The 13,760-nt window shown below is 41.2% G+C and overlaps 1 protein-coding gene across 2 annotated transcripts in view; it reads left to right on the top strand.

The window, feature by feature from the left end:
- Positions 1–13,461: 13,461 nt before the first annotated feature.
- The window catches only part of Cyria (CYFIP related Rac1 interactor A), a 98,730-nt gene continuing 98,431 nt past the window's right edge, over positions 13,462–13,760 (top strand). The window contains exon 1 of one of the 2 annotated variants that reach the window (XM_027937899.2): positions 13,462–13,528. The gene's annotated coding sequence lies outside the window, so the exon portion shown is untranslated. The remainder of the gene's footprint in view (positions 13,529–13,760) is intronic. The other variant, XM_071601353.1, reaches the window with a different exon arrangement.

Genomic DNA, 13,760 nt, shown 5'->3' with positions numbered 1-13,760 from the left:
AGAGGCCATATCTCAACCATCTTCTCCATGTCCATTTTGTAGCAGTTCAGTAAAGTTGACAAGAATTCTTTCTACCTTTGTCATGATCTTAGTCAAGATACTTTGGGATCTCTGTTTTTCTTGAATAGACTGTTTCGTGGAGGCAGGGATACATGTTTTGTTGTGCGTGCGTAAAGAAACCATATTTGAATTTTTCTTTAATAACAACTTCCTAATTGTGCCTAAAAAATCACACAAGGAAAATAAAGCTTGAAGAGGTTGGGTGATTCCCAAGTTCCCTTGGCTAAGTACTATCACCGCCAAGAAGAACCCCAGGTCTCCTGACTCCCACTCACATGGTTTTCCCAGCACATCCCATTGACCTATATAGAATTTCAATACTCCCGTTTATTATGTAAATTATTTGCTTGTTCAGGTGTCTGTATGTCCCTTGAGTAACATGATCACCACGTCTACCTTTAATAACATTAGAAAATGCATACATCTTCTCTAATTAAGCCTTTATTATTTTTGCCTTTGTAAAGAACTGTGCACAGATGATCAATTAATGCAATTTTTAAAGATAATAATTATTACCAAAAACCTTCATTTAAGATAGTTGTAAAACTCTAGGGAGCAAGACTGCCATTCTTCCTCACATCCTCCTATCCACTGCAAGCAACTGCAGACAAATTCTGCAGAGGGAGCAACACCAGGATATTGCAATTGAAGCTTTCTCCAGCCATTCTCTGCAACCACATTCAAATTTTCAATTCCCCAAATAGAAAATGAACTGAATAGGCATTAACAAAGTAATCTCTGCACTTCTTTGAAAATTGCAAACTAGCTGAAATTTTCTCTTATGGTTGGCAATAGCCATGAAGAGAAAAATGTAATTCCTCCTCTTCGACCTCTGAAATACATCATCTGAAAAGCTTCCCTTACTGGAAAATAAAATGAGAAGAAAAATCATATTAGAAACTAATGAACTCACACAGTGTTATTTTCATTACTTAGTAACCTCAGGGTATGGATAATTTTTCAAACAAATTTTTAAAATGTGGACTTAAGGGACACATATGCTTAAAAGCCTGAAGTTATCAAACCAGAGCGATAATTTTTTTTCAAGTTTATGAATTCTGCAGTCGAAAACCAGTCTATTCTATATCTTCAGCTATCTTTAACTTCAATTACATGTTCTTGCTCAAGTCATTAAGCCCAGGGATTGAACCAGATTTGAGAAAAAGAGGACATCAATTCAAAAGGCAGGTCCATTTAGGATAATGACGATGGCCATAGCTCCATAGGGAGACGCTGAATTTTCCTGGAGGGTGAATGGCTAGGCACACCCAGGAGACTGAGGAGTCTCCCACAAGACAAAATGGGCACTTCCCAGAGAAGTCCTGAGCTGGACTGGCCCAGAGAGACAAACTTCAGTGACTTCAGCAGCCAGAAGAAAGATGTCATGGGAAGGACTTGTGTAACCAGGCAGGACTGCCCCTCTGCTAAATATATGAAATAACTGAAGAGTCAAAAATAACCCAGCTTCAGCCCAGTGTTTTCCGGGGACCTTCCAAATGTCTGACCTGCCCGCGAGAGAATCTTTCTGTGTGTTCCTTCCACGGTATGTGTGTTCTTGGGTCCTCTGGAAAGTAAGGCAAACTGAGCTGATGCTGATGCTCCCCTTACTTGAAACATCAGAGAAATCTGAGTTAAAAACAGAAATTCAACTGCACATTCATAGACTAACTTGCGATCAAGAAAGGAAAATTCCACATTAAAAAAAAATGAGGGACTTTCAAAAAAAGAAAATGAGAGTTAAAACTAGAGAGTGTTACAGTGGAATTGGAATCTGTTATAGGCCAGCACAGCTGGGATTAGGGATTAGTGCCACACAGAGAGTGAAATCCAGTCAGCAGCCCCAAGTGGGTGGACAGCTGGAACTGAGTGGCCTGAATTAATTCTGCAGCCACTAGCACTGCCCTTTGTAAGAAAATCACACCTAATTAACCCAAGAAAGCCACATGAAGCTTCCCATCCATCCAGGCCAAGAGGATGAAAACAGACACACCTACAAGAAATAGGAACACGGGAAGAGGCCAAATGTAAGCCACCTGCATAATTCAGGACTGGAAATAAATAAATTAACATAAATATTTGTCCAATACAATTAAGCTCATAAAGTCCCTGCAGATATAAATAAGAAACTATCATCCAAAGCAAATCACATGGTTTTCCAAAGAAAAATGCCTCCTGTCAAGGAGCCTACACCAAGATTATTAGCCATATAAAGAATGATCACGGGGTTGGGGATGTGGCTCAAGCGGTAGCGTGCTCACCTGGCATGCGTGCGGCCTGGGTTTGATCCTCAGCACCACATACAAACAAAGATGTTGTGTTCGCCGAAAACTAAACAATAAATATTTTTTAAAAAACATTCTCTCTCTCTCTCTCTCTCTCTCTCTCTCTCTCTCTCTCTCTCTCTCTCTCTCTCTCCTCTCTCCTCTCTCAAAAAAAGAATGACCACAGAGTACGATCAAGAGGAACAATAAATAATCCTGAAGAAAACTGCACCGATTTTGAAGACCATAAAATAACATTTTATTATTAAATACATCCTGTATTTGCAAAAATACAGGAGTGTATACAAATCATGTAATAAAAAGCTAATGTGAAGAAAGGAAAATAAATTCTGGAATTCGAAGTCAGAAATCAAAACAAAAATGGAGACTATCCGCTCTTTTCAAGTACACAAGAATCATCTCTAGAATTATGTATGAAGACACAAATGAGAATATCTTCTTTGACTAAGATGCAAGTAAGATGAAATTTAAACATTTTAAAAAAAAAAAAATGTTCTAAAGTCAGAGATTTTCAGTTTGTAGTTCAACAGGCCAGATCTTAGATGTCTTCATGAGCATCCACATGACAAGGAAACGTTGAACAAACTGGACAATCTTTCTGTCCTTGATAAGTCATCAGAGAATGAGGTCACAGGGTTAAGAATTAGAGACACAGGTGGATCTAAGTAATCACAGCTAACCAGCAGCAGATACCACAGGGGGAGATGTGGACTCCAGCTATTCTAGGAGAAGTATTAGAAAAAATACTAGAAAGAATGGTGTTGGAATAAATGCCTTTTCCTACAGGAAAATAATTAGGTCCATTTTCTCCACCATTCTCCCAAGTGTTTATCTCACATGTACCAAAGTGAAAAATAAACTTTAGCACTATTACAGAAAAATATTGGAAAATATTTCAAGAAATGCTTTCTTAAGAAAGAAACTGGAAAAGAAAAAAATTATGAAAAGAATGTAAGCTGATTTCATTAAAATTAATTCCTTCTATACGATAAAAGATACCACAAAGTTCAAAGAGAAGCCAGAGCTTAGATGAAGAATATTCTAGACAATGGATAAATATTCAGAATGCCACTTTCTCACTCTTGCAAAGGAAATAATAAACAATTGAGTTATAAATCATATATCCTACAATAGATACAATTGCAGAAGACAGGTAGATGTTATACAGAAGAGAAAACTTGAAAAATAAATACACTTGAGAAGATGCTTAATTTCTGCCATGACTTGAATGTGTTCTCTAAAGATCATGCGTGGAAGTGCAATCCCCAATGCAGCAGAGGGATGGTAGAATCTAATAATGATCAGATCAGAAGAGCTCTGCCCTCATGAATTGGTTAATGTTGCTCTTTCAAGTTTGGGTTAGTTATTGTGAAAGTGGGTTGTTGTAAACACAAATTTAGCCTTCTTTTCCCTTTCACCTTCCATCATGAATGATGTGGCACAAAAGCATTTTCCAGATGCCAGAGTTGTAACACTTGGACTTCCCAGCCTCCAGTATCTTGAACCCAGTGACTTTATTTTCTTTATAAATTACCAAGTCTTGGGTATTCCATTATAGCAGCTGAAAACAGACTAAGACAGTCTCATTAGTAATCAAGAAAGGGTCAATGAAAACAATAAAACGATGCTTCAAAAATTAAAAAGTACTCAAATGTTTGACAATAGAAAAACCTCTTATTGGAAAATGAGTGAGTCAGCACACTGATATTTAATTTAATTTAATTAATTTCATCAAATATTGGGACTATGAGTATTAAAATCATAGGATTATTTTGAAAAGGAAATCTGTCAATATCTGGTAAAACTGAATATGTACATAGTCTACAGAATTATATAGTTATCATAATGGATAGTTGTAAAAATCCATACCTGAGAATGAAGAAACATTTAAAAAAGAATGGGATTTATGATAAAAAAAAGATAGGATTTATGGAAATATTTAATCTATACAATGTTATGCTATATATTAAATGTGTATTCTTATTCAGGAAATGTTTAGAAAATGGAAAGATTGCCGACAATTTCTTTAGAGTAGTTGTTATAGATGGGGAAGAATGGGAACAGGGTTGGAGGATGGGCCAGTTGGATTAGGTAAGGCTATGCGGTAACAACAACTCCAAAATGCAATGAGAGGGTTGCACATGTTGCAGCCCAGGAGTAACTTAGGACTGCCCTCTGCCACAGGTCAGGACCAGTCACATGATCTTGCAAAGGTAACAAGGAAATACAGTCTTCCCAGCCCCCAGAATGTGTTCTAGTATTAGAAGAAATCTAGTATTAGAAGGTACTAGTATGGGGTTGCCATGGGGGGGCATTAGGATTTTCATTTGATCATTAATATTCTACTATTTAATAGAAAAATATTGAAGCACAAATAACAAAATATTAACATTCTGTGTGATGGGAACAGGGGATGCCTGCTATATTCATCTTTGTCTATATATTCCCTATACTAGGGAAAGCTCCTCTCTAAATCATTACTCTTTAGTATGAATTAGATTATCAGTCTTGTTAGATCAGGACATGAAATAGAAAACAAGTAGATGCAGGCTGAATTCAAACTTTTGTTACGGAAAAATTCCTCATTGCTTTGAATAATCGGGATAAGATCCTTAGAATGTACTAAACAAATTATCTGTAAGGACCACTGTCTAAATCAACAATCTCATTTCCCATTGCTTTAGTCAGAATTATTCTTACTGTCCTGAGTAAACTCACATCCTGGTACATTTGTTATCATTCCTAACACCCCTGTTTCCCCTGGATCACTCAGTATTCAACCTACACATGTGAAAATATAGAACTTGTCCCCAATGTCAATGATATATTGGCAATAAAAATAATGGCCAGAGAGAAAAATTGACCACCTGCAGAAAATTAGCATCGAATTTGTATGCATGCCACTTTGACAACAGATAAAGGCAAAATACTCTGTGTTTCTGTTGTTACAGGAAGAATGGTTCTGCAAGCAGTTTTTCTCAGTCTCTTCACATCTGTCACTTCTTTTGATTCTCTTGACATTCCTGTGAGATGTGGGGATGGAGGGCAGGTACCTATTACTCATGGTGAGTAAATGAAGACATTGAGACGAGAAGTTTGCTGACCTGCCCAAATCATACAACAAATTCCAAGCAGAGCTGCTCTGGAAATCCAGGTTTTGGAGTGATAAGCTTTTCCTACCAGATTGCTCTGCCATTGGTGATGGCAGTCTCAGATTCTTATCTCCAGAATTGTCCTAATCCTTTCACTCTGGACACATATCCCTTTTGGAGACAAGATCCAATGCAGGCCCATGGAGTAGTTTGGAAATATTTTTAAAATCGTGGCATAAACTTGGTGATTTACAAACAGAAGACAAGAATGCTAGACACACAACAAGCTGTATTCCTTCAAATCAGAGATGGAGTGAATATGTGTTCAGAGTCAGGAAGGGCAAAAATCAGCAGCCCTGATCCAGCTGAGCAGGCTTTGTAGCTCAGCTCTGCCATTTTTTTCCTGATCGCGGGACCTCACCTTCCCTCTCTGGGCCTCAGCTTATCCATTTGTGAAATGAATAAATTGAGTTAGATTATCTGCAAAGCCCTTTCTGCTCTCTGAGATTCTTTAAAGACCTCAAAATGCTTAAATATGTGCAATAAAAGGTAATGTCCCTTTTCCTTCTAGAAAACACACACACACACACACACACACACACACACATATCTCATTCAATAGATTCACTGAAGCCTGGGTATAAATGGAATGTAAATTAGAAAATGGCACTTATATATAAAAACATAAAAACTGCCAGATTTTTCTACCATCTTCCACTTCTTCTCCCATTAACAGATGGGACGCAGTTTGATGGAGTTGATCAGATGAAGCAGCTGTCATCTTAGCAGTCACACCACATGAGTGACACTAATGAGACAGGTGAAATATTCAAAAGCCCAAGACTCGCCTCAAGAAACCACCGAAGCTCTGCCAGGGTCACAGTGGGCTTATTTATGGGTTAGTCATCAGCTCTAAAAATAGGCCGTGTAAATAATATATCTTCTAATGATGATGATTATTATTTATAGCCTGCCTCAGTCTCCTAGGCAAATGTCCCAGGGAGAACAAAAGGACGCTTAGTATAATTAAAACAAAGAAAATGTAGAGGTGTTGGCATATGAGAACAGGAAGCGTCGACATCAGAAGCTGAGAACTCTTTGTTGGATTTGATTAATTATCACTAATGTGGATTTTATTTTCGGATCATACAACATTGTGGGAGTATTGTTTTATTCACCAGTAGTGGAGAAAAGAAATACACCAACTTAACATCTCTCTTCTGCTAGGAAGTTTTTGCATGCTCTTCTAGGCTTGATTATCCTTTATTTTTCCAGAAATAATTTGAATGAAAAAACTTTACTAATGTCTGGGTCTTGAGGATTCATCAGTGAGTATTTATTAAGTGCATATTAGATGTCAAGTACTGAGGCCATTGTGTGTGTGTGCATGTGTGTGTGTGTGTGTGTGTGTGTTTTCTAAATTCCTAGAGCTCAGGAAGTAATAGACAGAGTTAAACACCAGGAGGTGTATTGGGGACCAGAGTTCAGCAAAGACTTCATTACAAGGTGATATTTCAGCAGCCTGAAGGACAAGTTGGAGTTTATTCATTTGATAATAGAAGGAGGGGTGGTTCCCAGAAGAGAAATCACAAGGTACAAAAGCAGGCAGGAATGATGTAATATTTTGATTTTAAGATTGGAAAGAAATGCAGCAGAATTAACCTGCAAAGGCAGATTATAAATGGCGATGTGAGTTCCACAGACAATGCAAGGCTGTCCTAGTACGACGTGGGGCCCCTGAGGAGTGGTAGGGCTTCCATAATCACAAGTGTCTTTTAGAAAGATCCCTGGAGAGGCAACATGGATGGTCTAATACGTAGGCAGGGAGACCTATCAGAAAGCTTTGAAATGATTCAGGCAAGAGTTGATAAGGGGTTGACCTGGGCACTGACTGAGGGTAAAGAAGATAAATATGACTTGTAAACATAGTGTATTCCCTGTGAGCATCACGATGCTAAGGCATTTCCCAAGGGGATAAAGGGCTAGAAGGCAAACACAAAAGGTTGAAAACCACTTACATAACCATTTATGTAGTTGTCACCAAGGGTTATGAGCATGTAAGTGTGAAATATATTGGTAACATGGGTTGCAAAGAAGCTCTGTGGTGACAACCATTCACTTAGATGAGAATTTTAGCATTGTCTTCACGGTGTACTCTTTTCAGTTGCTTAAGTTTGACAATATCCATGATATCAAGAAAGAACCTGCTGGCCTGTGTCTGAATCAAACCTGCCTAATTGCTCATTAATATTTCCTGAAAAGCAAATAAACTATTTGCAAAGAAAAGGAAGAACATGTGGTTATCCAAGGGATTTAAGACATGGTTCTCAACTGTGAGTCATGACGGCTTTATTTTCTCGGCTAGGGCTCTGATACACTTGATGACATGAACTCAAGTTACTTTAAACCTTAATTTCCATAGCTATAAAATGGGTATAGTTGAAAGAGACACCTACTTACCTATTCATGACACTGTGTAGATATGCCCGTAAAATGCTCTAAGCCTTTGCTCAAAGGCTTTCCTAGATGTGTCATTACCTTGTTGGTAGTGATTTGGGAGACTGTGAGCTTTGCGGGTGGTGAGGCTGAGTCTCTTAGAGGAATGACTCATCCGTCAAAGGCACCCTAAATTGATGCAATCAGTCATTTCTGGATTTACCTGGCCAGCCAAAGATTGAAATCAACTGACTTCTGAAAAATTATAAAAGGATCTGTACTTAGAAGAGAGAATTCATATTTTGGAAACTTGCTAAATAGAAAAAGAGCAAAAATAAATTTATGGGTGAAAATAACTACAATCACAGATTTAGTAGCTAGGTAATTTCAGACACTGTACTCAGTACTTATTCTTTACCTGCCCATTTATAATCTCATTCATGTTTCTGTCTAGCATACAGTAGGCACTCAGTAAGCATCAACTGCATAGATAACCCTTTGTGGCATAGATAACCCTTTGTGATCGACATTTTGTAAATGTAAGAAACCAAGCCAAGTGAAGTTGAGAAACCCATCCAAAGCCCTGCTACTTAGAGTGCGGAAGAAGAGCCCATCTTGCCTTACAGCAAACTTCCAGCTTAGTCCCCTGACTTCTCTGTCTCCAGGAGTCCACTCTCCTCCCCTATTAACACCCTGTCAATCGTGTCCCTCTCTGTTCCTAAGCTATGTGATTTTTCTCTAACACTGACTGTCATTAGACCCATTTTTCCAGATCCACTCTTCTCTTCAGGGCACATGGGTGGATGGATGGTGCTTATACTACCCACCTGACTGGGAGCCACCACCTGTACTACTCAGATGTGTCACACATAAGAAATCTGCTCCATGCCCCTGACATTCAGAGTTCAGGGCTCTTGTCAAATAATGGGTAGAGGGAGAGGAGAAAATCAGGTCTCTGACATTCCTGTGGGAGAACCGACAAGCCTGTTCCTTCTTTATTCATGTCAGCTTGTAAATTGTTTGTAAATATGTCAAGAAAAGCGAGGCCAGGTTGATTCACTCATTCAACCAGCCTTTATTGACTCTTAACTTTTTATGTGACAGGACCTCTCTGAGGTGCTGGGAAGATACAAAGACCGATAAAGCAGAGATCTTGGCCTCACGGAGTTCATGATCTCATGGGAAGGCACGTAATTTAATGTTCATTATCAGAGGATTCCATGTTTGTGAATTTGCCTACTTGCTGAAAGTTATAAGTACCCCTTGAATCAATAATCTAGCACTTTGGGGGGGCAGGTCTTCTGCTGTTATGCAGCATGCAGGGGACACTTCAGTCACCTGGTGCACATGTTCCTAGTGAGGCTGAGCAAGCCGCTGTTCTTCCTTCTTCTTTCAACTCTCAAACGGTGTGATTGTTTTTGTGCCACATCTTTTCTCATTTTTGTGCTTTTTAGTCATGTTTTTACCACTCAAAAGCACAGTGCTGAAGGGTTTTCAGTGTTCCTAAACACAAGGAGGCTGGGATGCTCCTTACAGGGAAAATACATGTTTTGGAAGATCTTCCTTCAGGCAGGAGTGACAGAGCTGTTGACCGTGAGTTCCATGCAAATGAATCAACAATATATGTTAAGTACGGTGTCTTGAAACAGAAGCACATATAAAGCAAGCCTCCAAGTTGATTAGTTGATGCAAAATGTGACAAGAGACTCACAAGAAAGTAACCCTATATTTCTCATGGAAGCTATGGTTCGGAATATGCTTATTCTGTGTTCATGGTGACTCTAGAGCACACAGCCACTGCAAAAAAAGAATCAACTGCATGGACTAATCCAATCAGCACAGCTTGGATACCTTACAGTATGGGTGTGTAAGGGTGTGAATGTGATTCTACAGAAGCACACAGGAAAGAGAACTGACTTGGTTTTGGAGAATTAAAGGCATCAGTATGGAAGGAATGCTTTGGAGACAAGTTTTTAAAAATGAGGAGAAACTCAATGAGTGGACAGGCTTGGAAGGACATCCAATGCAGAGGGGAACCACATGGAAAGGAAGAGAGATCTGAAATACCTGACATGCTGAGGGATCAGACGGAGTGATAGTTAGCGCAATTCAGACCCATGCATTGACTTGGTTGCAGGCAAGAATTTTCAACCATATGAAGTTTCCCTACATAATTCAGGCTATGGCTTTTGCCATAAAGAAGGATGCAGAATATCTGCTGTGAAAATTGGCTCAATATTCATAATCAAATCCATTATGTTCTCCTGAAGCTGGGCCCATGTTTCTGTAGAAACCCCCAGTTATGAAAAGGGTCCCTGAACAGTGATTGGCAAGAAAACCCACCACCTTGGGAGGCCACTCTAGTAAAGCCAGAGAAAAAATACTATATAATTTTTGCTAAAGATCATCAAGGTGGGAGGACAAAAATAGATTCTTTTCTCATAGCACAGCAAGGAGAAGCAGTACAAGGCTGCAAGACACCGGAGCCCTTGCTGTCCACACCTTGTCCTCATCTGTGAATGAACCTGCCTACTAGCAAGTCTGAAATGAACACCTACTGTATGCCCTGCACAGTTTAAGGCATCCCAAGGTGAGACACACATACTAGGGTGTGGAAGATTTTACACAGCTTTTTTCATTTGTAAATACAAAGCAGTTTATATCAGGCCTTGTAACAGCCTTTGGAAGTAGGTTTTATTACTCTCATTTTATGGAAAAGAAACACCAAAACTCTAAGTGATTAAGTAACCTTTTTGAGTTCACATAGCCACTGACTGGCAGAATCACAATGTGTGTTCAGCTTTGACTCCAAATCTTGCCTTGGAAAAGATCCCTGACCTCAGAAAGTTGCATATGTGAAAAGTCCCAATGCCAGTACATATGGTGGCATGTGAAGTGTCAGAGGAGTTAGTGGCCCAGACTGTCAGTTTTATTAGGAATACTCAGAGGACAGAAGTCTGAGCTCATAGTGCTGCTCTGTCCCCAAAGAATCATTAGCCTTGGAACAGATGATCCTTGATAGCTAGAGATGAGAGAGGAAGCCATCCCTGGTGGGTATGCACGTAGAGGTTCAGGAACAGAAATGATCCCGCAGGGAACAAAGGTACCATGCTGAGAAAGGCAGATCTGATTTGATATGAGATTTAGAGGACATATTCTCCTTGCCCTAGGCTGGGTCTCAGAGGGTACGGAAGAGCCGCAGACAGGATCAGCTTCTGTGGCTGTGTCTCTAGAGAAGATGCCCATTTTTCATGACTTGGGGCCACCCATGCTCCCAGGCTTTCTCAGGAAACTCTGGTCCTGCACCCTTTGTGTAGTCCTCTGGACTGTGGCCTCCACCTTGTCCTGCAGTGCCCGTGTTTCATTTCCTACCTGTTGAGGTCTTGCTCACCTCTCAGGGTTGAGCTTAAAAGCTGTCTTCTTCAGAACCTGCTCCTAGTTTTCCCAGGCACAATGAGTTCCTTCTGTTTCTGGACCCACCCAGAAAATACCTCCATTTTAGCTTGTTTCTTATTCTGCCTTGTCATAGCCAGGCTGGCAGCCTGTCTGTGCCCTCAAGGCCAGGGACATGTGTCCTTATTCCATCATTTAACGTGGTGTCTGGCACTTGGTTAATGCTCAATAGATCTCTCCTGAAAAATAAATTCACAAGGTTGAGGATGTAGCTCAGCGGTGGAGAATTTGCCTAGAGTGATGCAAGAAAATTTAAAAAGAAAAGAAAAATAAGTTTACAAGGAAAAATGTCCTTGCAACTAGAACACTTCTATTTACACATCATTTAATTGAGATAGTAAGGTTCATTTTAGCCAACTTATAATGTGAATGAAAACCTTCAGAATTCAATCTGAACTTACCTGTCCCCCTAAATGACAGTTTAATTTCACTGTAATCTTTATTATAATAACTTCTAAGCTTGTTATTAGCATTACTGATGAAGTTGAAAGACTATTTCATCTGATTATTGTGTCTTAGGAAACACTTGATTATTAAATTCCACACCAATAATTAGAAAACCCTATTATTTCACAATGGGCTAGGCCTTACCAGGCAGGTATCCCTCAATTATAGAAACAGAAGCCATCTCTAAGTGTGTGGAAGTGAAATCTCATACAACAAATAGTCTCTGCTTTCCGACATAAGCTATATTATTAGAGACAGACCGTGTAAAGTCTGGCCATGTTCCGAAATGTTAGTGTTTTGCAGGGATGAGTGGCAGCTGTGACTGGTTTGAGTTTACCCTTTCCGAAGTCCAGCAAGTTCAAGGTGAACCGAGTGAGAAATTCTTTTGTGTGTGTGTGTGTTTATAAATTATCTTTGCAGGAATTGACAACAGAAGCGGGGCCAGGGAAGGAGGGCCTTGAGAGACTCAAAAGAGGAAGGGGAAAGTATTCATTTGGATCCCAAGGACCCCTTCCAACTGGTAAGCTTTTTTATTCTAACTAGGCTGTGACTTCATGCTCCTTGTCTGTGAATTCCTACCAAAATCTGAGTAGGAGCCTCCCCAGTCAGTTCATGAAAGCCTTTTAGACTCATGAATTGTCAAGACCCTGTGGAGGCTTGGGCAGAGCAAGTCTTCCATGGGTCACACACTGAAACTTAGGAAGTCAAGGGACTGATGAAATTCTCCTGATGCTTCCTACACTCCTGACCTGGGCTTTGCCTCCTTCTGGTCCCAGCCCACATACTTCCCAAGGAATTCAGCTACTGGCACAACACACTGCTGAGCATACCGTGAAGGTTTAATAAGAGCTGGATGGTGCTCTAGTTGATTGATTGGGAAAGGAAGCTGCAAGGCTGGGGTCTGCACCCACCTCCAAACAGGAGCTCTGACTCACAACCTGTTTGGCTCAGTTTAGACCTTTCTGGTTTCCTGAATCTCCCTCTCTGTATTGCAAAAAACCTCTATGGCAGATGTTTTAAAACAATGATCATGACAATGATGCGTGATCCACTTTCTTCTCGCATCATAGGATTTTAAAAAGTGTTTTTGCAGACTTACTCTTTAGGATAATCATATTTATTTATTTATTTATTTATTTACTTACTTATTTATTTATTTATTTATTTATTTATTTATTTATTTATTTATTTATTATTTGGAAATACTTTTTTGGTGATTCCATCAGATAACTGCGACCCTGGAAAGAGACTGGGATTCTGTTAGTAAGATATGCAGCAAAGGTCTGGGAGCAAAGCTTCCTGCAGAATCCAAAGTAATTTTAGAGCAGGGCTGGAGGTTGGACGCCTTTGAAGATGGGTGTGCGGGCCTGGATTGCGGGGATTTCTCTTTTTATGCAGGGGAATAAAGGGTATGAAGGAATTCGGGGTGTGGGCATAGGGCTGGTGCAGGCTTCCTCCTGAAGGGCAAGGCCAAGTGTCCAAGGCTAAGAGAGGGAATGAGAAGGGTCATCACCAGCCCTGGAGCGCCCCGGGCAGCGCCTGGGAGGAGAAGGAGTCGCGCGAGCGAGTGTGGGGACGCGGGTGACAACGGGGGTGGGGTCCGGGCCGGGGCGGGGCGGCCGCGGCGGGCAGGGCTGGGGGCGGGGCGGGGCGGGGTGGGGCGGGGCTCCCGGGCCATCTCGCAGGCTGCGGCGGCCGCGGAGAGAGGCTTCCACAGCGGCGGCGGAGCGGGCGGTGGAGCAGGGCGGCGGCGACTCGGTGAGCGCGGCCCGGACGCGGCCCGGGGAGCGCGGGCGGGATCCCAGGCGGAGTGCTCGGGAGGCGCCAGGCAGCCGCTGGCGGGGCTGGTGCAGGCGACCCTCGCCACCCTTGCCCGGTTCCCGACGCCCCTGCAGCCTTGGGGGAGGGAGGGAGTGAGCGGGCGTGGAGGACCGGGTCCCGGGTCCCGGAGCCTCTCTCCTGGAGCCCCTCTCCAGCGGTTGCCCGCCAG

This window comes from Marmota flaviventris, chromosome 14 (assembly GCF_047511675.1).
Source record: "Marmota flaviventris isolate mMarFla1 chromosome 14, mMarFla1.hap1, whole genome shotgun sequence".
Lineage (NCBI taxonomy): Eukaryota > Metazoa > Chordata > Mammalia > Rodentia > Sciuridae > Marmota > Marmota flaviventris.
This window is presented reverse-complemented; position numbering and strand designations above follow the sequence as displayed.